General features: G+C 34.8%; 1 long non-coding RNA gene across 1 annotated transcript in view; it reads left to right on the top strand.

The window, feature by feature from the left end:
• The window catches only part of LOC106729769, a 230,439-nt gene extending 210,110 nt beyond the window's left edge, over window positions 1–20,329 (top strand). The window contains exon 5 of the long non-coding RNA XR_004326315.1: window positions 19,716–20,329. This is a non-coding gene — a long non-coding RNA (uncharacterized LOC106729769). The remainder of the gene's footprint in view (window positions 1–19,715) is intronic.
• The last annotated feature ends 5,190 nt before the right edge of the window (window positions 20,330–25,519 follow it).

Raw genomic sequence — 25,519 nt, 5'->3', positions numbered from 1 at the left:
ACTAGGGAGGAGGCACCCAGGTGGTTTCTTCACTTCCTTTGTTTTGTCCCCATGCAAGCCTGGGCAGGAAACTGAGCGATGGAAACAAGGGCTGCTTTTGAGGTGTATTCAAATGGGGGCTATGGTGGCAGTTTTGGGGTGGGACATGTTATTTCTGGTTTAGGGTGTTGAGACTTTTTTGTCAAATGATTTCTTTTTCTCCCTGTGTCTCATGAACACAGGATAGATTGATTCCTTTCTCAGACCATCCCACATCATTTCTTTCTATTCTTGAGTTCTGTTTAGAACTCTAAATCTTTGTTCCATCTAGGTAACTGAGATGATGTAGAGCAGTCTGGAAGAGGGTCTGGCCCTTTCACCATAGTTCATTTTATTTTTATGCTCCCTTTCTATCTGGCTTTTCTTAATAGCTTTGAGATGAATTTCCTTTCAGCCTTGCTCTGGCCTTGTGAAAGCAAAGATTTGAGTTATTAGGCACAATAGGAACATTTATTTATCTGGCTTTCATCAAGATAAATAACCAATTTATATAATATCTTAGCACATCAAAAATTCCCAATATATAAAAAATAAGTGTGGTTTACTTAATGGTTTTGCAAAACTTTGCTGTAAAAATCTTAACATGGTAAATTAATTTGCTAAATAGTATCTTAACCTGAAGTCCCTTATAACACTATGGGGCAATGGAAGAGGTGAATTTTAAGAAAGTCTCACCATGGAGCTTTAAAAAAAAAATCACCACATCAGCGACATCATACATAAAAAGCAGGGGTGATGGATTCTCCATCAATAAATTTAATAGCAGCCAGAGCACCATTTGCTAGAAATTCACTTTGAGTCTGAATTATTTTAAATAAGGCATCACACATAAGAGTAAGAAAGAAAAAAATTCCCAGCTCAGTTTCCATTAATTTCCCAGCCAGTAACTTTGAAATAGTGTAGAATTTACAGGTCAGCAGCAAAAACTCACTCAACCAGGGAGAAAATGGGCCATTTCTCTTTGGTATCCAACTGAAGACCCCATTTAGGAGCTATTTCCTGATTCCTGAAAAGTCTTTTAACTGTATCATTTCTTGATTTTAACTGGCCTGAAGTAGCTCCCCATGATACAGGGAAATGTGAGTGGATTGAGTTTTCCCTGCATTACAAGGGTATTATCCAGGCTTCCAAGTGGCAGCCTGCCCAGATTAGTGTTAAAGACTGTCACGCCAACTGAGATGAAGACACAAGACACAAATGCTGGCTTTTGTCATTGGCAAGTTAGAAATGCTGAGCAATTGGAAGAGAGAAATGCACCTAAGTTTTGCAGCCCATTAGAGGGGCTTGCCTGTCTATTCTGCTTTACTCCTTAGAACAGGGCCTTTCACTGGGGCTGGGGATTCAGGACGGCCATTTGGCTGGTTCTCACATTCATAAAGAGCTTCAACTACAGACTTTGATGTTCTCATCAAAGGAGGTCATCCATCCAGTCTCAGAGATGCACAATGACTAAAAGAGAAAGACATTCATCGTAAAACTTTCATCTACCACATGTCTTGCCTGTGGTGCACTATACATTAATGTTTCAAATATTAGTTTTAATGTGAATAACACAAATACATTTAATGTAAAGAGCATTTAAAACAATTTTTGAAACCCAGTTTTGGAATTTTTCACTTACTTTATATGCCCAGATCCTTAAAAAATTAATAAATAAAAGAACAAAAGAGAGGAAAAAAATGATCTGGAGCCTTTCTCAGCTTCTAAGAGACCCTGTCTAGGAGGCTATGTTTATCTTGCTAATGACAAGATGCTATACATTTGATTCAATTTTATTTGTTTCGGTTGTTAATCAATCTTTAGGACCTTAAACTGTAGAGATTATAAAAGCAAGCTGTAAATAAAAATAATAGTTACTATTCAGTGAGCACCAGCTACATAGTGACCACTGTACTAGACTTTCTCTGTTATTTTCTTTAATCCCCAGCAGCACTCAAAAAAGGATTATTATCTCCATTTTACCTATACATAAACTGAGGCTCAGAGAATTGGTATTTGCCTAAAATCACCCAGATGATCCAGAGAACTGTATCTGAGCCCAAATCTGTTTCCAAAGGCCTTGTCTCCAAAGCCACTGCTCGAGGATCATTTAAATGGCAGTTACAGGAAGAGGGTATAGCTCAAGGGGGAGGGGATAGCTCAGTGGAGGAATGTGTGCTTAGCATGAATGAGGTCCTGGGTTCAATCCCCAGTAAAAATAAATAAATCAATACCTAATTACCCCCCCCAACCCCAAATCAAACAGCAGTTGCTATTTTTATAGGAAAACTAAAACACACAACTCTACACTCCCGAGCACATCTTCTCCCTTAGTCAGTACTAGATGAATACTGTCAAACTGTACTCTTTGGCCTCCCTTTCTAATCCTCATGCTGACCAGGTCCCATCTACCAGCTCAGTCTTCCCGTAAACAAATAACTGCAATACAGCTAAATAGGTTTCAACTTTAAATTTTTGTGTTCTCCTGAAACTGGAACCTGACTGAGATTTTGGATATTTCAGAAACTTTTCAGCAACCATTCACAGATCACTGGTGGAGTGATAATCTCATTCCCAAAGGATAACCTTATACTTAAGCCTTGGACTACCTTGCTTTTTCTCTACGCATCCAGTAATGTGCCTTCAGGGAAAGAACTAGTAATGCTCAAATATTCATCAGCCTAGTTACAGGACATCTCTCATTTTTAATAAATTATTGTAGCATTTTAGTAGGTAAGATAGGTACATGGAAGAATATTCAAAAAGGGCAAAATAATTTGTAATGAAAGTAGGTGTTCCCATCCACCTTCCCCCTCCTATCCCTATTTTCTTCATGGAGGCAACCACTATCTTTAAGAGATAGTCCATGAAACCGTAAGCATTGAATACATCCATTTATTTTTTTTTCCAATAAAAAATGCTTTTATTTATACTTAGTAATTAGTTGTCAACATTTAAATGTCAGTGTCCCACCCTAAACATTGCATTTTTATTGGTCTTTAAGATGGTTTGATACCTGCATAGAGCTGCTCTCTTATTTTTTATGGCTCCATTGTGTTTAACCAATTCCTTTTTGATAGACATGTTGCTTTCAAGATTTTGCTGTTAGAAACAGTGCTGCAGTGAATGCCTTTCTACTTGTAACAATTTACAAATATAGGCATATTTATGTGATTAATTTCTAGAAATGAAGTTGCTGTGTCTAATTTAATCTGCCCTTTCTAGAAGCTGTGTCAATTTACACTTGCACCAACAATTTTCCTGCTTCCTAATATTTTCACCTACACAGTGTCTTACAAACTTTTGGATCTTTGCAAATATGATTGTCAGTTTTAATTTGTGTTTCTCTTATTATAAGGGTGATTGAACAACTTTTCATATGTTCATAAGTCATCTGTATTTTTTTCTCTATAAACTATCCATTAATACCCTTTGCCTATTTTTATATTAGGCTGTTGATCCTTTTTCTTATTAATGTGTAGGGACTCTTTTTATATTAAGGAAATAAATTCTATGGGACATGAGTTATAAACAAATTTTTTTTCTCAACTTGTCACTTGTCTTTTAACTTTATTATTTTTGGCAAGCTGAATTTTTTCATTTTTATTCATTAAAATGTATCAATTCTTTCTTTTATGGCCTCTGGGATTTGCATCAAACTTAAAAAGCCTTTTCCCGCATTGATATTATATAGGAATTCTCCTATGTATTTTATGACTTCATTCTTTTATGTTTAAATTTTTGATCCATCTGGAATATATTGCATACAAGAAGCAAGGTAGTGATTCAATTTGATTTTAGTGTTCCAAATGGCTGCCAAGTGGCCCCCAAGCCATTTTGCATTTCATCTTTTTTAGATAATGCTTTGGAGCACACTAAGAAACCTGGAAACTGATGTTACCTTTAGCCTCAGATCCCTCGGAAAACCTGTCCCACATAGTACATGGAAAGCACTGTCACTACTACCCTTACGAAATATGCTGGCATAAGCAGAATGTATCTGAATGAGAAGCAGGACAATTAGAATTAGTCTAACTTCTAGGCGAACAAGTTTTGTGAAGCCTAAAGCAAATAAAGTTGTGGAGGGGAAGAGATGGGGAGTTCTTTAAATATACATATAATAATAAATATAAAACTAGATATAAACATGAAAATTTATTTAGAATAAAAGGAGAAATTATGAAGTAAAAATTTTAAAAGCAAATACATTTTACAAACGTTAGAAAATGCAGAAAAATAACACAATAAAATAAGAATATGTTTATTAACTGCCTGACACACCTCTACGATATTTTAACTGCATGTTCTTTAATTGACCCTTCATATGACCATGATTTTATAGTATTATTTTCCATAGAGAAAATAGAAAGATAATTCAGTTTTTACTCTAGCATGGTTGATCAAAATTTGTCTTTATTAGTGATGATTTAGAAAATTTCTTCAGCATTAAATATGATATTGGTATTATCATGTAACACTGCAGGATTGTTGTCAAATTTGGGGAAATCTCTATCGAGATTTCAGTTCATTTCCATTTTTGTTGTTCAATGACTGAACTTTAAATTCTCTTTGAACTGATGTTACTCATTAACCAGTTTGTCATCAGTCCCCTCATTGTTAAGCTTACACGAGTTTGTATAATTACTTTTTGCCTAGTATTTTCTGCCAAATCACAAAGTAATATAAATCCTTTTTCTAGTATGTTCATATGATTTTCTCATTTTCATTAATTGGATTGTTAAACAATCCAAGAGTTTATTCATTACTTCTCTTTAAAATGTATCTCTTCCTTTTAGGGAATTGTTGATTTAGCTATGCTCTGAAATTTAGAGGGTCAAATTCACTTCTTGTTGTCTTTTCCCATCTGCATTGCTTTTATTTCATACTCCATTAATTTTTAATTTATATTTTTATTAAAGTATAGTTGCTGTACAATATTATATGTTTCAGGTATAAAATATAGTGGGTCACAATCTTTAAAGGTTATACTCCATTTATAGTCATTAAAAAATATTGACTATCTTTCCAATATTGCACAATATATTCTTGTAGATTATTTTATACATAACAGTTTTGTACCTCTTACTCCCCTATCCCTATATTGCCCCTCCCCATTCCCTCTTCCCACTGGTAGCCACTGGTTTGTTCTCTAAATCTGTGAGTCTGCTTCTTTTTTGTTATATTTACTACTTTGTTTTATTTTTTAGATTCCACATATAAGTGATATCATACAGTATTTGTCTTTCTCGTCTGACTTATTCACTTAGCATAATGCCCTCCAAGTCCATCCATGTTGCTGCAAATGGCAAAATTTCGTTCTTTTTTCTGGCTGAGTAGTATTTCATTGTATATATACCACATCTTCTTCATCTATTCTTCCATTGATGGACACTTAGTTTGCTTCCATATCTTGGCTGTTGTAAATAATGCTGCTATGAACATTCAGGTGCATGTATCTTTTTGAATTACTGTTTTTGTTTTTGTTTTGTTTTGTTTTGATATATAATCTGGAGTGGGATTGCTGGGTCATATAGTAGGTCTATTCCATTATTTTTATATGAAATTTTACTTACCAAAGTGGAAATTAAATCTGAAATTACAAATTATATAGGAAATAATGAAAAAGAGATTACTTTATAGGAAAACCAGTGGATCATAGCTAAAACTGTATTCTGAGGAAAATTTATAGCCTAGTACCAAAAATAAATTATTTTACTTTTAAGAAAGTAGTAAAAGAACAAGAAAACCCAAAGAAAGTAACAAGAGGTAATTAATACAAAGGTTGAGCTTATTGAAATGTAAAAAAGCTATGGAAATATAAATAAATCCTCAAAGTTTAATATTTGAAAAAGACTAATGAAATGGGTAAATTTCTGTCAAATGTAATTAAAGGAAAGATATAGAAAAGAGAACCACAAGATTGGAAATAAGAAAGGAGATATTATGAGAAAATATTGGGAGTGAATATTAAATTCAACTCTATATCTATAATTTAAGAATGTAGAGGAAATTAAAATGTAACACTACATTAAAACTGAGGTTTCAACTCAAGCTGTGAGATGATCAGACTTTATATTCTGTATTCCAAAGGAAGGACTATGCAAAATTTACAAAGGGAAAAGGCAATACTTTATTACATAACTTTTTAAGCTTTCACCCACTTTGAGGGCACAAAAGGGTCAAAAGTTGGAAACTAAAGAGAGAAAATTGTTAAGAGGCCTTCTTTGGAAATAGCTGAATTGTGATTCCTACTCTCCTTCTCTACCAAGGGAGAGAGGAATGTTACCTCCTAATCCTAAATCTAGTCCTAGAGGTTTCAATCAGAGTACCTAAAAAGCTTGACTTGTGTTCCCTGCTACTGTTAGGAGGGGGCTTTGGGGATGAGGGAGAGGAGCACAGCTGTCTGGGGTCTTAGTCCCATCTAAGCAATCTCATGGGCAAGAGATTAGCTGCTCCTGTGGCAGAACATAGGCAGCTTTTTGGGGATTGATCTGCCCTCCAGTGTTTATTGGGACAGAGTTTCTTCCCCTGAACCAGACGTAAGCCTTGAGGGAGAGAGAATCAGCTTCTTTGATTATTGCCAAGAGTGCAGTTTGAGAGGATTATGAGAAACCATCAGAGAGGGTATAATGGGAAAACTAGAGACTAAGGGTACAGAGGCTGCATAGGCTTCATTGCCCAGATCTCTAGATTTGCTGTCAGAAAGTTTTCAGCTGGAAAACTCTGAAAAAATTATACAAGGGGCCATGAGAAAATAAAAAGAAAGAAAAAAAAACTGGCCTAGGGGATGTGTAGCCAGCTTATAACAGTTATCTGTCAAAATTGAACTTTCTACTCTTCTTTTCTGTCCTTCCTTTCGGGCACACTCTAGCTACAAAGGAATTGAAAATAGCAACTAATTGAGTGCAGACGAATAAAAGAAAAGGTTTCTCCCATGTGCTAACAGTGGTTGCAGTGTAATTCTTTAATCTCCCTAAACCCCAACTTAAAAACAGACAGAGCAATAGGTAGCAAAATAAATACCCATTCATGGGTACTTAGTACAGTGAAACTAGTTGGCTAGGTATCCACACAAATCCAAAAATACAAGCAGATAAGGACAAACCATTAAGAGCCACAGAACCTGCATGATGTCACAGACCTTGCACAGAAGAAAGCAAAAGGAAGCAATGGCGTATCTGACAAACATGAAAACAGAAGGTCTCAAAATGGCCAACAGATATTTACTGGAAAGCATGAAGGAGGGTTAGAGAGGAGCAGGTGAAACTGAGAGGAGTTTTGCCTAATCATATAGCAGGGCTGTGTCAAGGGTCCACGGAGAGAACTTTAGAAGCTGGAGCAATCTGACCCCTGGAACGTACTAAGGCTCCTGTCCAGGAGAGGCCTCACACTGAGAAAAAGCTGTTGAAACTAGAATCAAAATTGAACAAGATGGGGTCAACAGAGGAGGAAGGAAAAAAAAAAAATATCTCGAGCAAGTGCAAGGAAGAATACAGACCAAGGAAATCTCAGAAAAACAAGCCACCACATTTTTTAATGCTACACGAAAACAGATGAGAGAGCTCTTTGAAGTTACCCTGACCCATACCTCCTTTCAAAAGTTTAGGAAAACTGGCTTCACATTAAAAAATTAACAATAGAAAAAGATTGAGGTCAAATTCCACACACTCAAAATTCCACACAATAAAAGAGAAAAACACAAAAACACATAGAGTAACATCTTATGGTCCAGTGGTTCTCAAACATTTGTTCTCAGCACCTCTTTATACTCTTAAAAAATAGTGAGGATTCCCCAAAAGCTTTTGTTTATGTGAGTTGTATCTTTGGATATTTACCCTATTCAAAATTAAAACTAAGTTATATTTAAAAACATTTACTAATTCATTTGAAAATAACTCACCTATTACATGTTCACATTAATAATATATTTTATGAAAAATCATTGCATTTTCCAAAATGCTAAAAGTAATTTAATGAGAAGAATAGCATTGCTTTACATGTATACAAATCTCTTTACTGTTGGGCTTAATGGAAGACAGCTGGAGTCTCATATCTGCTTCTGCATTCCATCTGTAATGATGAGCCATTTTAGTTGAAATATATGGGAAAAAAAACCCTGGTCTTAAATAAGTACATACTTGGAAAAGGAAGGAGTATCTTAATAGTCCTTTTCAGATAACTATGGGTATTATTCTTTAATATTATGCCAAACTATCATAAGTGATAATTGCTGGAAAGTTAGTTGCAACATGGAATATGAAACTCTGTCAACAAACTTTTCAAACTTTGTTCTATTAAAATCTATTCATTTATCTTTGTTTCTTTGCTTTTGTTTTTTAATTTTTTTTGAAGTATATTTGATTTAAAATATTAACTTCAGGTATACAGCATAGTGATTCAATATTTTTATAGGTTATATTCCATTCAAAGTTTGTACAAAATAGTGGCTATATTTCCCTATGCTTTACAATATATCTTTGTTATTTCTTTATTTTATACATAGTAGTTTTTATCTCTTAATTCCATTACCCTATTTTGCCCCTCCCCTCCTCCTTCTCCCCACTTGTAACCACTAGTTTGTTCTCCATATCTGTGAGTCTGTTTTGTTTCTGTTTTGTTGCATACATTCATTTGTTTTATTTTTTAGATTCAATATATAAGTGAATAACAGAGTATCTGTCTTTGACTTATTTCACTAAGCATAATACCCTCTAGGTCCATCCACATTGTTGCAAATGGCAGAATTTTATTCTTTTTATGGCTGAGTAATATTCCATTGTGTATATATACAACACATCTTCTTTATCCATTCATGCATTAATGGACCCTTAGATTGCTTCCATATCTTAGCTATTATAAACAATGCTGTAATTTGTAGACTTTTTGATGATAGTCATTTTGACAGGTGTTAGGTCATATCTCATTGTGGTTTTGACTTGCATTTCTCTGATGATTAGAGATGCTGAACATTTTTTCATGTGCCTGTTGGTACATCTTCTTTGGAAAAATCTCTATTCAGATCTTTTGTTCATTTTTTAATCAGGTTGTTTGTTTTTTCGATATTGAATTGTATGAGCTGTTTATATATCTTGGCTATTAACTCCTTATTTATCATATTATTTGCAAATATTTTCTCATATTCAGGAGGTTGTCTTTTTGTTTTGTCAGTAATTTCCTTTGCTGTGCAAAAGCTTTTAAGTTTAATTAGGTTCCAATTGTTTATTTTGCTTTTGTTTCTTTTGCCTTAGGAGATGGATCCAAAAAAATATTGCTACAATTTATGTCAAAGAGTATTCTACCTATGTTCTCTTCTGGGAGTTTTATGGTTTCAGGTCTTACATTTTGATCTTTAATCTTACATTTAGGGCTTTGAGTTTATCTTTGAACATGATATGAAAAAAAAAAGTTCTAATTTCATTCTTTTGCATGTAGTTATCCAGTTTTCCCAGCACCATTTACTAAAGAAATTTTCTCCATTTTATATGTTCTTACCTTCTTTGTTGTAGATTAATTGACCATAAGTGGGTGGGTTTATTTCTAGGGTCTCTATTCTGTTCCATTGATCTATGTGTCTGTTTTTATACCAGTACCATACTGTTTTGATTACTGTAGCTTTGTGGTATAGGCTGAAGTCAGGGACTGTGTTACTTCCAGCTTTGTTCTTTTTGGTCAAGATTGCTTTGGAATGATTTGTCTTTGAATGGATTTTTTACCCATGCATAACTTTGTAATAATACATTGATCATTTGGATACGATCAGTTCACTGAATTACGTGGATCTTCCAAAGTTTGACACATTTCATTAAACAATAGCAAAATGTTGCACTTGTAAATCTCACCACCAATCTCACCTGAAAGTCCTTAAGTATTAGGGAGCTCTAAAGCCAGCTCATGGTGGCAAATCCAAGTTTTCCAAAATTCAAGTTTTCACTTGAAAACTCAAATTTTATCATTGGCAACAAGTACTGTCAGTTGTTTTCCTTGAAGTTTCAGGTTCATTTAGTTCCTTTTCAAAATATGTCTACAAGATGCCTAATTCTGAATAATCATAGTTTACCTGTTAATCATTCTTTCAAGTAAAGATGGTGTTCCTTTTTTTTTTTTTAAGTGATTAGTTAAGTTAGCAATTCAAGCAGTTGCAATATTCCTCCTGGAAACAACCATCATACCCTAGTATACAACTAGTGTTTTGTGTGTACTTCCCATTTTGTCACACACAGAACATTTTTTCAAAATGTGTACTCAAGGGATAAGATTTCATAAAGTTAATAATTTTTCCTGTTTCATTGAGGACATTAAGTGAAACTGGCTTTTTAAAAAATGTATATAAAATGTCTACTAGTATATTGTGTTCCCATTGCCTTGATTCATGATAAAATGCTAGCAATTTTATCTATCCTTGCTTTGAAATATCAGTGCAAATGTCAACACAGTAAAAGAGAGAAATAATGTCTTCACAATATCATGAAAATAGTTTTTCCCTTTCAGTGTGTCCAAAAGTGAACCATATTTTTAGGTCTGCTTTATAGCAATGAAAGCACTCAGATATGCTCACAGAACATACCAAGACTGTCAAAACTATTTGAAAATGAGCTAAAGGACATCAAGAAAATAATACAGTATTTGAAAGAATTACATAAATCAAACTTGAAAATAATTAGAAATGAGGTGACAGATCTAAGGAAAGAAAGGAAAAAAATTATTTCAAGATTAAAGATTAATCTAGAGCTAATAAACACTGTAGATTATGTGTTAAGAGGAATAGAAGCTGAAGAGGAGGATTTTTTTTTTATTTTTAAAAATAAAAGATAAATAGAGAGATAAAAAAAAGAATTTGAGGGAAAGTGGCACATATTAAAGATAGACAATGAAGTCCAACGTATAGACAATAAAGATCCTAGGGAAGAAAATCATAGCAAGAGATGAGAAGAAACATTAAAAATCTAATTGAAGAAAACTCTCCTGAAGTAAAAAAAAAAAAAAAAAAAAACAGATTTGAAACTATAGAACACCTCTGTTCCTAACAATATCAACTCAGAACAAATGAAACTAAGACACATTCTAGAATTGTTTTCAAGAAAAGAAGAAAGAAAACATTTTGGTCATCTAAGCAAAAACAGTAAGTCATGGGTAAGGTTAAGGAAATTAAATTAACATCAAACTTTTCAAGACCACCACCATATAACACAAGAAAGGGAGGTAGGATATTTAAAATACTCAAAAAGAGAAATTGTAAGCCAAGGACTTTATATCCAGAAAATTGACTTTCAAGTATCAAGAGCATGGGTAAATGATTATCAACATGCAACAATTCAGAGACTATTGTACCCATCAGCGCTTCCTAAGGAATCTACTAGAGAATGAACTTCAAACAATCAAAAGGACTAGGGAGACATTGATATGAGGGCTATTAGTGAACATTAAATATAGAATGTATAGTTTTCTATAGAACTAAGACAAAAATGAAAAGTTAAAAGGAAGAGAGTTTAGTATGTAATGTTTACATGCTTAGGCAATATAAATATAGTATAATGATTTTTTTAAAAAATGAGAGAATAGGGAGAGAATAATGCAAAAAAAAATTATAGTTTTTCTCAGTACATAGTATTGTTTAACTGAGACTATTTTTTGTGTGCTATGAATGTTAAAACAAATGAGTAGTCAAATGATATTCTAATTCTATCATCCTTGGTCCCTTGAGAACCAAGATTCATAGTAGAGAAGGAAGGAGATAACAACTGTAACATAGAAGAGGCTAAGTAAAAATCTGTAGACCTGAATTTGAATTAGAAATATTACTGTAAACTCATGAGGTATTTTACCTTAGAAAATACAAATATAGATTTATACATATATACAGCCTAGTTTTGTCCACTGAAAAGGCCTAGAAACAATAACTAACCCAATAGCAATGAACTAATCTAGTATTCAAAATGTGGTCTTGAAATACCATTTCTTGCTACAAGTTTCTGAGAGAAATGGATGATTCTGAATCAGTAACAAAGAATGTATAAGAAAAGCTTAGAATATCTTCAGGAAATTGGTTCTAGTACCCTCTTTTGATACCAAAATCCAAGGATGAGCAAATCCTTTATGTAAATGGTGTAGTATCTGCATATAACCAACGCACATCCTCCCCTATACCTTAACTCATCTCTAGATTACTTATAGTACCTAATAAAATGTAAATGCTATATAAATAATTGTAAATACAATGTAAATACTATCTAAACAGTTGCCAGTGAGCAGCAAATTCAAGTTTTGCTTTTTGGAACTTTCTGGAATTTTTTTTCTGAATATTTTTGATCCAAGGTTAGTTGAATTCATACATATGGAATTGGTGGATATGATTATGTCAAAGGAACCCAGAAGCTAGCTTGAAGAGGCTCATACTCAGACCAAAGATTGGAAAATTTGAGCTTCAAAAAAATAATTACTATAATTGATTGGAACCTATCAACTATGTTTAAATCCATGAATTCATAATATTTTTTAACTAATTGATCAAGCCAGACACAAAAGACCATACATTGCATGATTTCATTTGTATAAAATATACAGAGTAGGTAAATTTGTAGAGATATAAAGCAGATTGGTGGCTGCCAGGAACTAGGGGATGGAAGAAAAGGGGAGTGACTGCTTAATAAGTAGGGGGCATTCTTTTGGGGTAATGAACATATTCTGGAACTAGAGACTGGTGATGGTTGCACAACATTGTGAATGTACTAAGTGTCACTAATGGTAAATTTTATGTTATGTGTATTTTGCCACAGCTTTTAAAAAACTGAAAAAGAAAAACGAATTGAGCACTGTCAGAGAATTATAGGAAATTAATTCATTATAGTGAAAGCTAGCAAATAAAAGAGAAACAATCAATTTCTCAGGAGTTTATCTTGCCTTTCCTATATTAATTTTACCACAGGGTAACCCAAAAGTAGGGAAAGGAGGGAAGGAAGGAACGAAGGAAGAAGGATGAGAGAGAGAGAGAGAGGGAGGAAGAAAAGAAGGAAAAAGAAAGGAAGAGAGAGAGCAATATTATCTCAGATTGCAAGTGATATAATTGTGTTTCTAGCCAACTGAAGTTGACAAAAAAAAAAGCCTAGAATTAATAAGAGAATTTGATAAGGTGACTGAGAAATAAATTTATGTATACATATATAAGCACACACATGCACACACACAAATACACGCCTAAGAAGCCAATAACTTTTTTCTATACTTTCAGCAATGGGGATAAAATTTTCATTCACAGCGATGACAAAACTTTTAAAATACTTGAGATAAATTTTACAAGGTCAGAACCTATTTAAGGGAAACTATAAACTCTTAATGAAGAATACATGAAATGAGACCACAACAGAGAAATTTATCACATTCCTAGTGGGAAGACAATTCATAAAAACATATACCTCCCAAAATTAAAATATAAAGTTGATGCAATTCTAATTAGAATCTAAATAAAGTGGTTTCAGTTTTGCTTGGGAACTGAATAAAATTATTTTAAAGAACACTATAAAAGAATACATACCAAAAATAGCTAACAAAATTGTTTTTTAAAAAGAATAGTAAAGGGTTACAAGCGATACAGAGAGGCAATTTTACCTAATGGTTAAGAACGTGGGCTCTGGAGTTACGGTGCCTGGGTTCAAACCCAGACTCTGCTACTTACTGGTGATATGGCCCAGAGCATGTTTCTTAAACTATTTGCCCTTTGATTTCATCACCAGTGAAGTGAGGATATTAATAGTACCTACCTCATAGAGGGTTTGTGAGGATTAAATTCAAATTGCTGAGAACAGTATATCATGGATACTACAACTGTGCTCTGTTATTATATTACAATTACTATAAGGTCAGTGTATCAAAGAATATGACAAAGGTCCAGAAATAGGCATAATGAAACAAATTAGAGAATTGGAAGTAGAGTCCATGATACATGGGAATTTAATGTAACACAAAGGTAGAATTTAAGTTTAGTAAAGAAAAAATATTTTATTTACAGAAGTGGCACAATGGGCTGGTCATCTGGAAGAAACGCATGTCATATACAAAAATAAATTCCAGATGGATTTCAGACTGAAATGTAACCAAAAAAATAAAACTTTTAGAAAAACTTAGGAGAATAATCAACCTTGGGATGAGAGAGGCATTCTTAAATAGGACAGAAAACTCAGACTCAATAAACAAATAGTCAGACAAACTTGAAAATGTACAATTTAATATATTGTATAGCAAAAATCATAAGCATAAATAAAATAAAAATAAATTATAGTCTGGAGAAATACTTGCAATACATTCATTCATTTAACAAATATTTATTTGGACACCTTTTATGCAGTAGGTGCTACTGGATACCATGCTGAATAAAATGTTTAGCAAATGCTGCAAGTCAAAGTTTGATTTATTATTTTGTCAATTGTCTATATGACAATCCTGTATTCATGGAGCTTACCTTCTAGGGATAGATGATAGATATGACAGATAACATACAAAAAGTTCATACAAGTAAGGGGTTGGGGGGAGCCCAATGGTAAGAATGGTAAGAAAATATAAAGACACAATTCAGAGAATTCCAAATAATCATAACAAATGAAATTGTATCTATCACATTTATATGGTTGAAATACTGCATATTTCTTCACAGAAGTCACTCACTTCATTGATGGGTGAGTAAGGTTCCAACATATGTAGTGCTAAAACTGAAAGAAATTTCAGTTTAATGAATATAGTTTTACGAGGATAAAAGATAGTTTAATAGTAGATCACATTTCAGATTTAATGACAATAAATTTATCAGGAAAAGTGAACTGGAATAGAACTCCATTTGTCAAATCATGTTTGAACTGTAATCATAGTCTGCATACAAATATGAGAGTTCAGCAATAATCAACTAAAGCACCTCGTAATATTCAATTGGCTATAAAAAAATTATGATACAGTACTGAATACTCCATTATTATTTGTAAATTATGTGTCTTTAATATCAGCAAAATTAACAATAAACTTATGTGCTTATATGTAACACTTTGTGTGTGTGTGTGTATTTGTATGTGTGTATGTGTGTGTAGAGCCAGTTAAATACTTACCAGCACACCATTGCTTCCACCTATATCCCTTTAACCAGAATTTATTCACATGGCCAAGGAAAGCTTGTTGTATCTAGGCAACCTTGTGACTAGCTAAAAATTCTATCACTACAGTAAAGGATAGGCTGGATTTGAGGTAATAACTAGCAGTCTGTGACACACCACTATTATTTTCATTTTATAAGAGGAAATTGAGACTCAGAGAGCTTAAATTAACTTGCCCAAGGGTCACTCATCTAATAAGACAATGAGATGAGATTTGAACTCATGTTTTAAACTTTTCTTTTTCTCTACACCAATCTCTACTGCCAGAAATATACTGAGTTTGAGGTAATGGTGGAATTTGCAAGTAAAAGATTTTTCCAACTTGCCTATAGGTATGTACTTGTAAGATGACTAATGTAGAGAAGGGTTTTGATCACAGAGAAAAGAAATCAATGATGGCTAGCATTTGAAAGTCAGTGGGAACAATGTTTCTCTAAAAGTTTATTTGCCTTCAGGGACATTAAATCCATGGATTTATCCAGGCAGTTAGGGAACTATGTACCTAGCTCCATTTTTTTTTTTTTTCAGACATGGTCTGCATGATTTTTTTTCATTATTATCTTGGAAATAAACTTTACCACAGATACATCATGAGAGATGGATGGTAACCAAAGAGGGGAGAGAGGACTTGGACATGGGAATAAGGCAACTTGAAAACTGCCTTGTCCCAGTTGGTCCATAATACCGTCACCCTAATGTATTTAGCTCTGTGTGTGAATCTTATCTACTAGGCTTTAAACCCCTTGAAGTCAGGAACTGTATCTTGTTAAATGTCCTAACATAATTTCTTCATATAGTCAATAAGTAACAAATATTGGTTGAATTAATTATCATATGAATAGACTGTGATTAAATGTATTCAGTACTTGTTTATATAATATGTATCTCATTTCTTTTTGACTGAGTATCCCCTGAGAGGAAGAGCCATGTCTCCCATCAGGACCAAAGGTTATTCAATTATTTATCCAACAGATATCCATTAAACTTTTGCCATATGTGAAAATATTGGCCATTCCTTAGACTAGGAACTCCACAAGGGTGGAGATCACATTCCTCCTTTCTTTTGAAATTTCCCATAAAGGACTGTATATATTTAGAATGCAAGGTTCATTTTAAAAATAGCTAACATTTATTGGATGCTTACTGTGTGTTGCACCAAGTACTTTATATGTATTATTACTTTTAATCCCCATAACAACCCATGAGGTAGGCAGTATTATTACCCCCACCTTATAGATGAGGAAGTTGAAGCTTAGGAAATAAACCAGCAAAAAACAAACAAACAAACAAAAAAATAGATATATATAGTGTCAGAATCCCTGGATCCCAAATTTTTACCCACTGTCTTATCCTGCCTTCCCCTGGGCTACCGGCAATGCTAGTTCTCTGGCACAGCACTGAAAAACAATGAACCATTAAACAGTTTAACTTTGTAGCTCTGCCAAGGACACTGGAGTCTTCCTTCAGTCCCTCCCCTTCTTAGCTAGGGCTGACAGATATGATTTAGAGGTCAAGTTTTTAGACTAGGTGCCTTGTAAAAGAATCAGTGATGAACACCATTTCTGACAGATTTTTAGGATCTGGTTTTATGATTTAGGCAATAGACTACTCTCTCCTGTCTCTGGCTAATTAGAAAACTAAAAGTTGCCTTGTTTGCTGAAACTGGCACCCATATGTTGAAAATACCTTCAAAGAAACAGTGGAGTTTGAAGGAACCTTTTAGCAACTCCTGCTTTGTCTGGTTCAAGATGGATGTCTGAACTGATGCATTTACATTCCCTCCCTCCAAACTCAGTAATAGGGAATAGGAGGGAGGGACCATGCATAGACCAGAGGATGTGATGACCTTCTGGAAAATAGAAAATAGGTAAGACCTTATTTAGAGGTAAAATAGAACCCCAAATGCACATAAAGGATGAAGGTGGAGATGGATAAAAAATAATAAAGAAGAGAAAAAGGAAGGAAGGAAAATTAGAAATGTCATAAGTAGAACAACTTTATTAGAGAGTTGTTTATTTGAAAGCTCCATCTATGATGCAAACTAAAATGCAGCATGATTTCCAGCATATGATGGAGTGTAAGAAAATGGAATGAATTTGACCTTGATACTTGAACAGGCTTCTTTGAACAGTTCTGCTCCTTCTCCAAGGGGTCAGCAACAATATTTGGGTATATCAAGGACGTTATTTAAAGAGACATAATATTAAAACATTGTCAAAAAGTTTCCAATTTTTAGATTAGTTCACAGAGAAACCATGGAAAATTTAGTTGCAGAATAGAATGTAAAGACTATACACCTGGACAAGATAAAAGTAGTACTATAGCTGACAGGAGCTGGGAGGAGAAGGGAGGAGGATGAAGTAGAGGTGCTAATATGTTCATGGTAGAGAATCAAAAGATACTGTCTAAAGTTGTTTATAAAACAACTAGAAACTGAAGTGTGTTCATAGTAAGGAGACAATTGATAAGATCTAAATTTGACAAATCAAGAAATAAATGATTAGTATGTAATTTTGAATGGTCATGGTAAACAACAGAATTTAAAATAAAATGGCTAAAAATGGATATTTCCCATCTATTCTAGAGAAACACTTGCACACGTGTACCAGGAAGTAGGGACTATGATGTTCAGTGCAGCTCTGTGTTCTAATAGTGAAAAATTGGAAATATCTAAACGTTCACTTTACATAATAAATAAATTATGACAGAGTGATATTATACAACAGTTTAAAGAAGTGAAATAAATATATATGCACTGATATGGAAAAATATCCAAGACATTGTTGAGTCAGAAAAGCAAGTTAGATAATAAATGCAGTATACCATTTGTGCAAAATAAAAAAACAAAATAAACATACCTATACAGATTATAAAGATCTGAGAGGAAACCCACCAGTATTAATAGTGATGGTAACCTCTGAGAAGGGGGCTGTAATTGGGGTGATGGTCAAGAAGGATGCTACCTTATCTGTTTGGTTTCAGATTTTTATGAGAAAGTGTTCATGCTTGATTTGTGTAGCCTAAAACTAATCATTTTAAATGGTTACTACTGTAGCAGATATAGAACTTTTTTGTTTAAAGCTATTCTTTACCATATCAATTTCTCCTCTTTTCTATATGTATGTACATACTACTTTAAAATAATAACTTTAAATGACAACAAAAATCAGTGTTTTTGCTCTTTTAGTTATAGAACACTTCATAGAACAGTGTAGCTACATAGAACAGTGTAGCTCTAAGCCCAAAGGTTGCCCTCCCACCAGCTCTATAAATGATCATTATTTATGACCACTTTGTGACATAGATGTGTACAGCTATTTACCATTTCTACTGGGAGGATGGATGTTCACATTCATATGAGACAAAACAAATCAAAATTCAACTAGACCGACTGCTGTGGGCTTGGGGATTAGAAGAGCAAAAATAAAAATAAAAAACAAACCCAGCAACATACTTCGGTAAATCACTTCTCCTTTCTGTCTTGTTCTTAAGAATTTACCAACCTCATCTGTGTTGTAGACATTTTTATGTACTCGCCACTGAGTTTTAAAAAGCATGAACAAAATATTTGGCTGAACTGGCCTCTGAACTGGAAGCGAGATTGTAATGGTGGGTCTTTTTGTCCAAGATTCAGTACTGCAGTGTATGTATATCACTCCATCTGTCCAGCGGTGGCCCTTTTTTCTTATCTTTTTATGCAGCTTTTCAGAAAGCATCAAAATTTTACCAGACCCCATAGGTTTCATTTCTTAAGACCAAATGAGATCATTTGAGCACCAGGAGGATGAGAGAATATTTCTTACAAGTCTTATTCAAATTCTGACCTTCTGATGACCTCCTTCCTTCAACATCCCACCATTTTGTTCTTTCTGAACCTCGAGGAGTGGGTTGAGTCTACCTTCCTCTTCCATAGCTTGTTTTTAAGGTATGATTCACTTGAGAAGAACCTAGAATCCTCCCAAAGCAAGAATCATCACAGACTTTGGTTCAGATGTTAATTTTGAGCTTTTTTTTTTTTTAAACCTATAAAGGAATTAGCATTATGGTGTTTGTTCACAAACAATATTATTTAATCCTCTCAACATCCCTGTAAGCTTGGGTATTATTACCATTTTAAAGAAGAGGAAACAGGTGAGAAGGGTTAGGAACTTTGCCCCAAGAGACGCATCACAACAAACTGCTCTCCATTCCAGGCCTTTAACACAGCTCTGCTGGTCCAGTTATCTAACCAGAGGTCGTTACTAAAATATCTCCTGGGCCTTCCTTTATAAAAGCACCATTATGCTTTTAGTAAGCTTCCAGGGGCTTTAATGGGGAGATCTCCTAATGAATCCCTTTGAAGTTGCCAACACCTTTCAGACATATTTGCACCAACACCACGCGTTGCTTTTTAACCTGTTGAAACAAAGCTCCCTATCTTTGATGTTAGGCTCTGAATCCTAACCTGTGTTTCTACCTGGGCAGTGCATTTAGGGTGGTTATCTGCCACCTGAAAAATAGACCCATATGTATGGTGTCCCATTGTCACCCTCTCTCTATATGAGCCCATTTTTTTTTTCCATCTAGCTGATGTTTGAAACTTGCCCCTGGGATATGCAGGAGAGGACCCCCAAATCAAGGTAAGGAAGGAAGATTAAAAGGCTAAAACGGCAACAACAAAAACAGAAACGTTACAGGATCATTCCTACCCCACCTCATGTCACTGGCTGGGCCGTCACATTATTCCACTCACCCTCATGTTGATGGTACTTAAACCAAACCATGAAAAGCTCAAAGCTTGGAGTTTGGTGCATAAAATCGAGTCTTCACTTACTCCATCTGCCAGTTCCTTCATTCTCCCAGGCAATACTAAGTCTGCTCCAATGTCATCTAAGCTTGTCCTTCCCCTTCCAAGCTGAAATATTTTCACTATCTGCCTCATTCCCATTGGTCCAAAGTGTCTGTGCCTTCCAAGCCAATCCATGCAGATATACAAAAAGGCTTAGAATAGAACCTCCCTTCTCTTCTCGAATAAAGCACACATAGTTCCTTCAAGCCTAAAAATATCCAAAACTAAAAAGAAAAATTATAAATATGTAAAATTTCCCGTCTTATTTTTCAACTAATTTATCATGAACATCTTCCCACATCAATCAGTTTTGTGCAGCATTCTTTCTAATGTTTCAAGATATAATTATGCTTCCCTGTCTTCCCACTATTGAGTGCTTAGGTTCTCTCCAGTTGTTCATCATAATGAACATCTTATACCTAAACCTATACATACGAAGTATGATTTCTGTACCATAAGGGAAGTAGCCTGATGAACAGGGAGGATACCCTCTGGAAGGCCTGTTATGCAGCTTCATTTTCTGTGTGTGATTGGGGTCAACCCTCCTTTCAACAGTATCTCTGTCCTTTGCTTACAGTCATCAGCCTGAAACCTATTAGTTGTGGACAGACTGGGGGAAAGGGTTTGGGAGCTGATAAACCTTGACATTTGTGTCTGAAAATTCACTGTTACTGTATATATTCTTTTTATATCAGTTTGGATAAAAGCTGGTAAAATTTAACCCAAGCCTTTATGGACAATTCATGAGAATTCTGTCTGGGCAATTAGAAAGGCAATTGAGTTTTTCTAGAGTAAATTTGGAGTTTGTGGGGCCAGCAGCTGATCTGAGCCTTGGATTGGCCACTTTTCTTTCCTTGTTTTCTGTAGCCCTTTTAAAATCAGCTTCAGAAGGTCAGGAGAGGCAGTAATTGCCCCTCATTTCCAGCATTATGTTGGAATATAGGCATCATGATGATGGTGATGATAATGATGATAGTAATGATAGCATAAGTAGACTCTGGTTAAACCACTTATTCTACCAGCAAGATTTTCTATTCCAGAAACAATACTATAGAACAGAAGAACAAGATAATCAGAACTGGGGTCTTCTCATCTCAGAGGAAACGTGGGGGCTCAGTGCTCTCCCCACTCGCCTGCAATGGGATCCAGCTGTGTGTCCGTTCTTCTGTCCCTAGTTCGTGAAGGGCAGACGTTACAATTCTTTGATGATTAAAAAGCAAGACATTTGAGGATTAAACTAGAATTGAGGCAAAGGTTCATAAATCTCCTTTTAGCCACAAGAAGACTGAAGACTTTGCCTGAAAAATCCTGAGGATAAGGGACTGATATGCTATCCATCACCTTGATGTGTTCAACATTCAGTTATAGAGAGGAGCTCAATTTTAATGGTATACTAGGAAAAGAGTCTGGTGGGCAATCAGGTATTGATTTAAGGTATCCCAGAGAGTGTGTATATTCTGTGTCAGAAAGATGGAGGATCTTTTTCTTGTGACCAGAATTAGAGATCTTTCTAGCAAAAGACACCTGAAGGGCATCTGTATATCACACCAGGGGCAACTGCCTGGTCCTCAGCGATTACCACTTCAATTTTGGACCATGGTCCTCTCATAAAGCGTTAGGCTTGAATTTACAATGTGAGATGCTGTTATTCAAATTCATTTTCATTTAATGAGGCAAGGACATATGATATGAATGGGAGTCAGCCTTAGATTTGGGAATATTATAACAGTTCCTGTGTTGTATAATTCAAGGATCACCAGGAAGACTCTGCTCTGTCTGCCACCAGATGTACCCATTGCTTGTATTAAAGAACTTTTTTCCTATTTAGCCTTAAAGCCTTTCTGGCTCTCAGAGTCCTCAGTAATGACATAAATACCTCTGGAAAGGGTCACACAATCAGCTAATATTTTAGAAGGGATTCATTTTATTATCATGTTCATATTATATCATATTTTTAAAACTAATGTAATAGCTTATCTAATTAAATCTTACCTAGAACTCCAATATATAAAGGCATAGTGACTCTGGCTGAAGCAGGGCTCACCTATGCAGCTTCCTCTTCAACCCAAGGAAATCCAGAAAAGCAAGAGTCAATTCTATACTTTTAATGAAATTTGAATTAAATATTTTCAAGGCTCTGTATGTAAGGAACACTGAAGAACCTTAGAGTTCCTCAATATCAATATACAGTTTGGATAATTTAAAATTGGACAACTAGGCATTATGTGCTTCTCCATATAATGCAGTAGGAAGGACATGAGACCACCTATGAAATATCCCCACCAAAAAAGCAAAAAATCTAATCAAGTCTCTAGTTCTAAAGTATCTATTTACAGGAAATAACGGGATAGAGAAGTAAGTCAAGTTACACCATGTGGAAGCAGTCAGCCAAATACAGGATGAGGGAAATCCTACAGGACAAATGACCTGGCTTGTTCAACAAATAAGTAGCATAGAAAGGAGGAGGGGGGAAAGGGAGACTATTAGATTTTAAAAGATTGAAACAATAACAAAAGGGCAACCCAGTAAAATTAAATTTTATTAAACTGAATTAAATTAAAAATGGGCAAAGGACTTGAATGGACATTTCCCAAGTAAGCTGTATAAATGGCCTAGAAGCACATGAAATGATGCTCAAAGTCATTAGTCCTTAGAGAAATTCATATCAAACCCACAATGAGATACCACTTCACACCCAGTAGGAAGGCTATAATAAAAAAGGTAGAAAACATTAAGTGTTGACAAGAGGCTGGTACTCTCGTACACTGCTGATGAGAATGTAAAATGGTGCAGTCCCTGTGGAACCAGTTTGGCAGTTCCTCAAAAAGTTAAGCATAAACTTACCATGTGACCCAGCAATTACACTTTTGGTTATATACCCAAAAGGAATGAAAAACTAGTACTCAAACAAATACATGCACAAGCATGTTCACAGCAGCACTGTTCAAAATAGCCAAAGATTAAAAACAGCCCTAATGTCCATCAACAAATGAATGGGTAAACAAATTGTGGTACATACACATAATGGAATATTATTCAGCCATAGAAAGGAATGAAGCACTGATACACACTATAACATGGATGAACCTTGAAAACATGTTCATGGGGGAAAAAAGCCAGACAGAAAAGGTCATATTGTATGATTCCATTTTATGAAATATTCAGGACAGGTAAATCCATAGCAATAGAATGCAGATTGATGGTTGCCAGGTGTTGGTGGGAGGCAGGAGTAGAGAGTTCTGGGTTTCCTTTTAGGATGATGAAAATGTTTCATTAGAGGTGGTTGCACAAGATTGTAACTGCACTAAGTATCACTGGTTGGTTTGCTTTAAAATTATTCATTTCATGTTATCTGAGTTCCATGTCAAAAAAGATAGGTAGATAGATAGATAGATAGATAGATAGATAGATAGATAGATAGATAGATAGATAGATAGACAGACAGATACATACATACATACATACATACATACATACATACATACATACATACATACATAGATTGATTTTTAAAACACTTGAGAAATATACCAACCAAAAGGAGTGTATAGACTTTGTTGGTTTTGATCCTAAGTCAGTCAAAGTAATTATAAAAATATATTTTTGAGGCAGTTGGTGAACTTTGAACACAAACTGAGTGTTAGATGACATTAAGGAATTACTACTAATTTGTGAACTAATGGCATAGTGATTGTGCTTTTAGAAATCCCTTCTCAGTTTGAGATTCATTCAAAGGTGAAATAATATGATGTCTGGGATTTGCTTTAAAATACTATGCCCCCAAAAGAATACTGAGAAGGGTAATAGTTGAAATAAGATGCAAAATTTGACAATTGATGTGGCCAAGTAACAGGGACATAGGCATTATTGCTAGTTTTGTGTATATTTGAGATTTTCCATAATGAAACACTTTTTAATTTAGTTTACAAACCACAGATTTATTTAATGCCATTTATGGTCCTTTGAGACGACCATAGGATAGGTACTTGGGAGGTTTTGAAGAACATGGGGAGAGGAGGTAGGGAGAAGGAAAAGCAACAGGTAGAGAAAAGGAATACTGAAAAAGAACACAAAAGGAGTCTAAAAGCGTATACTCCACAACTTTGCGGGGGCTGGATCCTTGAGGAGGAAAGAGAAAACTGTGCCACAGTCCCACCTGATTATGCTTCCAGTGACTACAATCACAGAAAGCCAGGACATGGGGTAAAGGACTCTCAGTGTGCCCCTTCCCAAGGCAGAAGAAACAGCATCTTCATCTTAATTACCAGTGGCCAAGCATTTACTGCACCACCTGTGTATAAATTACTGTGGTTATTAGCTGCTCCAAGTTAAACCACAGCCTTAATCAGCATCCTGCCAGTAGTGAGTGATGGCATCCAAGTAGCACATACAGAACTTGGGGACCTGGAGGTGGAGAGGACCTGAGAAATCACAGATCCCTCTTGATTTTGTGAAGTTACAACGGACATTAGCAGTGTTGAGTGCACTGGTTAGAAGCCTTAGGCTCTAGTCCCAGCTCTACCAGTTGCCAGCTGTGTGTACCTGTCTCTAGCCGTGTAAGACTTTGGTTACCAACTTTCAGCACCCTCTTTGCAGAATGAAAATTTGGATGGTTTTTCTTGTCCTTTCTATCTCTACAAAGCATTCACTTCATTCATTAATTCATTCATTGCATGAACATTTATTCTATGGATAACCTTAATACATCCAAAGCTAGCAAATAACTCTAAGGCTAGGGTTAAACACAGAATCTCTAGAAAGTTTTCCCTCATCAAAATTCTCTAGTGGCCTCTTGACTTCATTAGTTCATAGTTAATTACACAAGTCTTCTCCTCTAAATGGGAAAATTTAGCAAATATCTTTCTTTACCCTAGTCATGGTGGCCTCATAGGTGAAGTCCTAATATTATAGAAGGAAACAGCTTTATTTCACAATTATTGAAGGGCAAGTAGTTCTTCCTACATTTGTTTCCTTTCCCTTAATTAAAAAAAAAAATTTAAAATTTTGCCATCCAGAGAAACCTTTTAACATTTTTCTGTATGTCTTTCCCAGCATCATTTGTAGTGGTTACATAGTATGCCTTTGTATGGATACATTATGATTTCCTTAATCATTCTCTCCTTAGGTAGTTTCTTAGTATAAAAATATTGGGAGGGACACCCTTATACATACATCTTTGTTTACTCATTCGAGAAAATCCTAGAAATGGAATTTCTGGGTCAAAGAAAACGCACATTTATAATTTTGATAAAACTGTTTAAATGCCCTCCAGAAAGACTGTAGCAAATTATACTCCCACAAATATTATATGAAAATATCTGTGTCACTACATCCTTCCCAGTGTGTGTTAGCATTCATTTCAGTCTTTGCCAATCAATCCTTCCTGACATTTTACAGGGTCTCCTTAATGCTGTGTTTGTGTTTCTATACCTGAGAGGTGCTATAATGCTGTTGTAAGTTTATCCAGAGGTGGCAGCTTCTTTCCTCTGTTTCTGAGGGGACAGGAATCTGTCACAAGTCACCTGAACCTCCTAGCTCTCAG

Source organism: Camelus ferus, chromosome 15, assembly GCF_009834535.1.
Source record: "Camelus ferus isolate YT-003-E chromosome 15, BCGSAC_Cfer_1.0, whole genome shotgun sequence".
Classification (NCBI taxonomy): domain Eukaryota; kingdom Metazoa; phylum Chordata; class Mammalia; order Artiodactyla; family Camelidae; genus Camelus; species Camelus ferus.
Note: the sequence above shows the minus strand (reverse complement) of the source record. Positions and strands in the feature narration are given on the sequence as shown.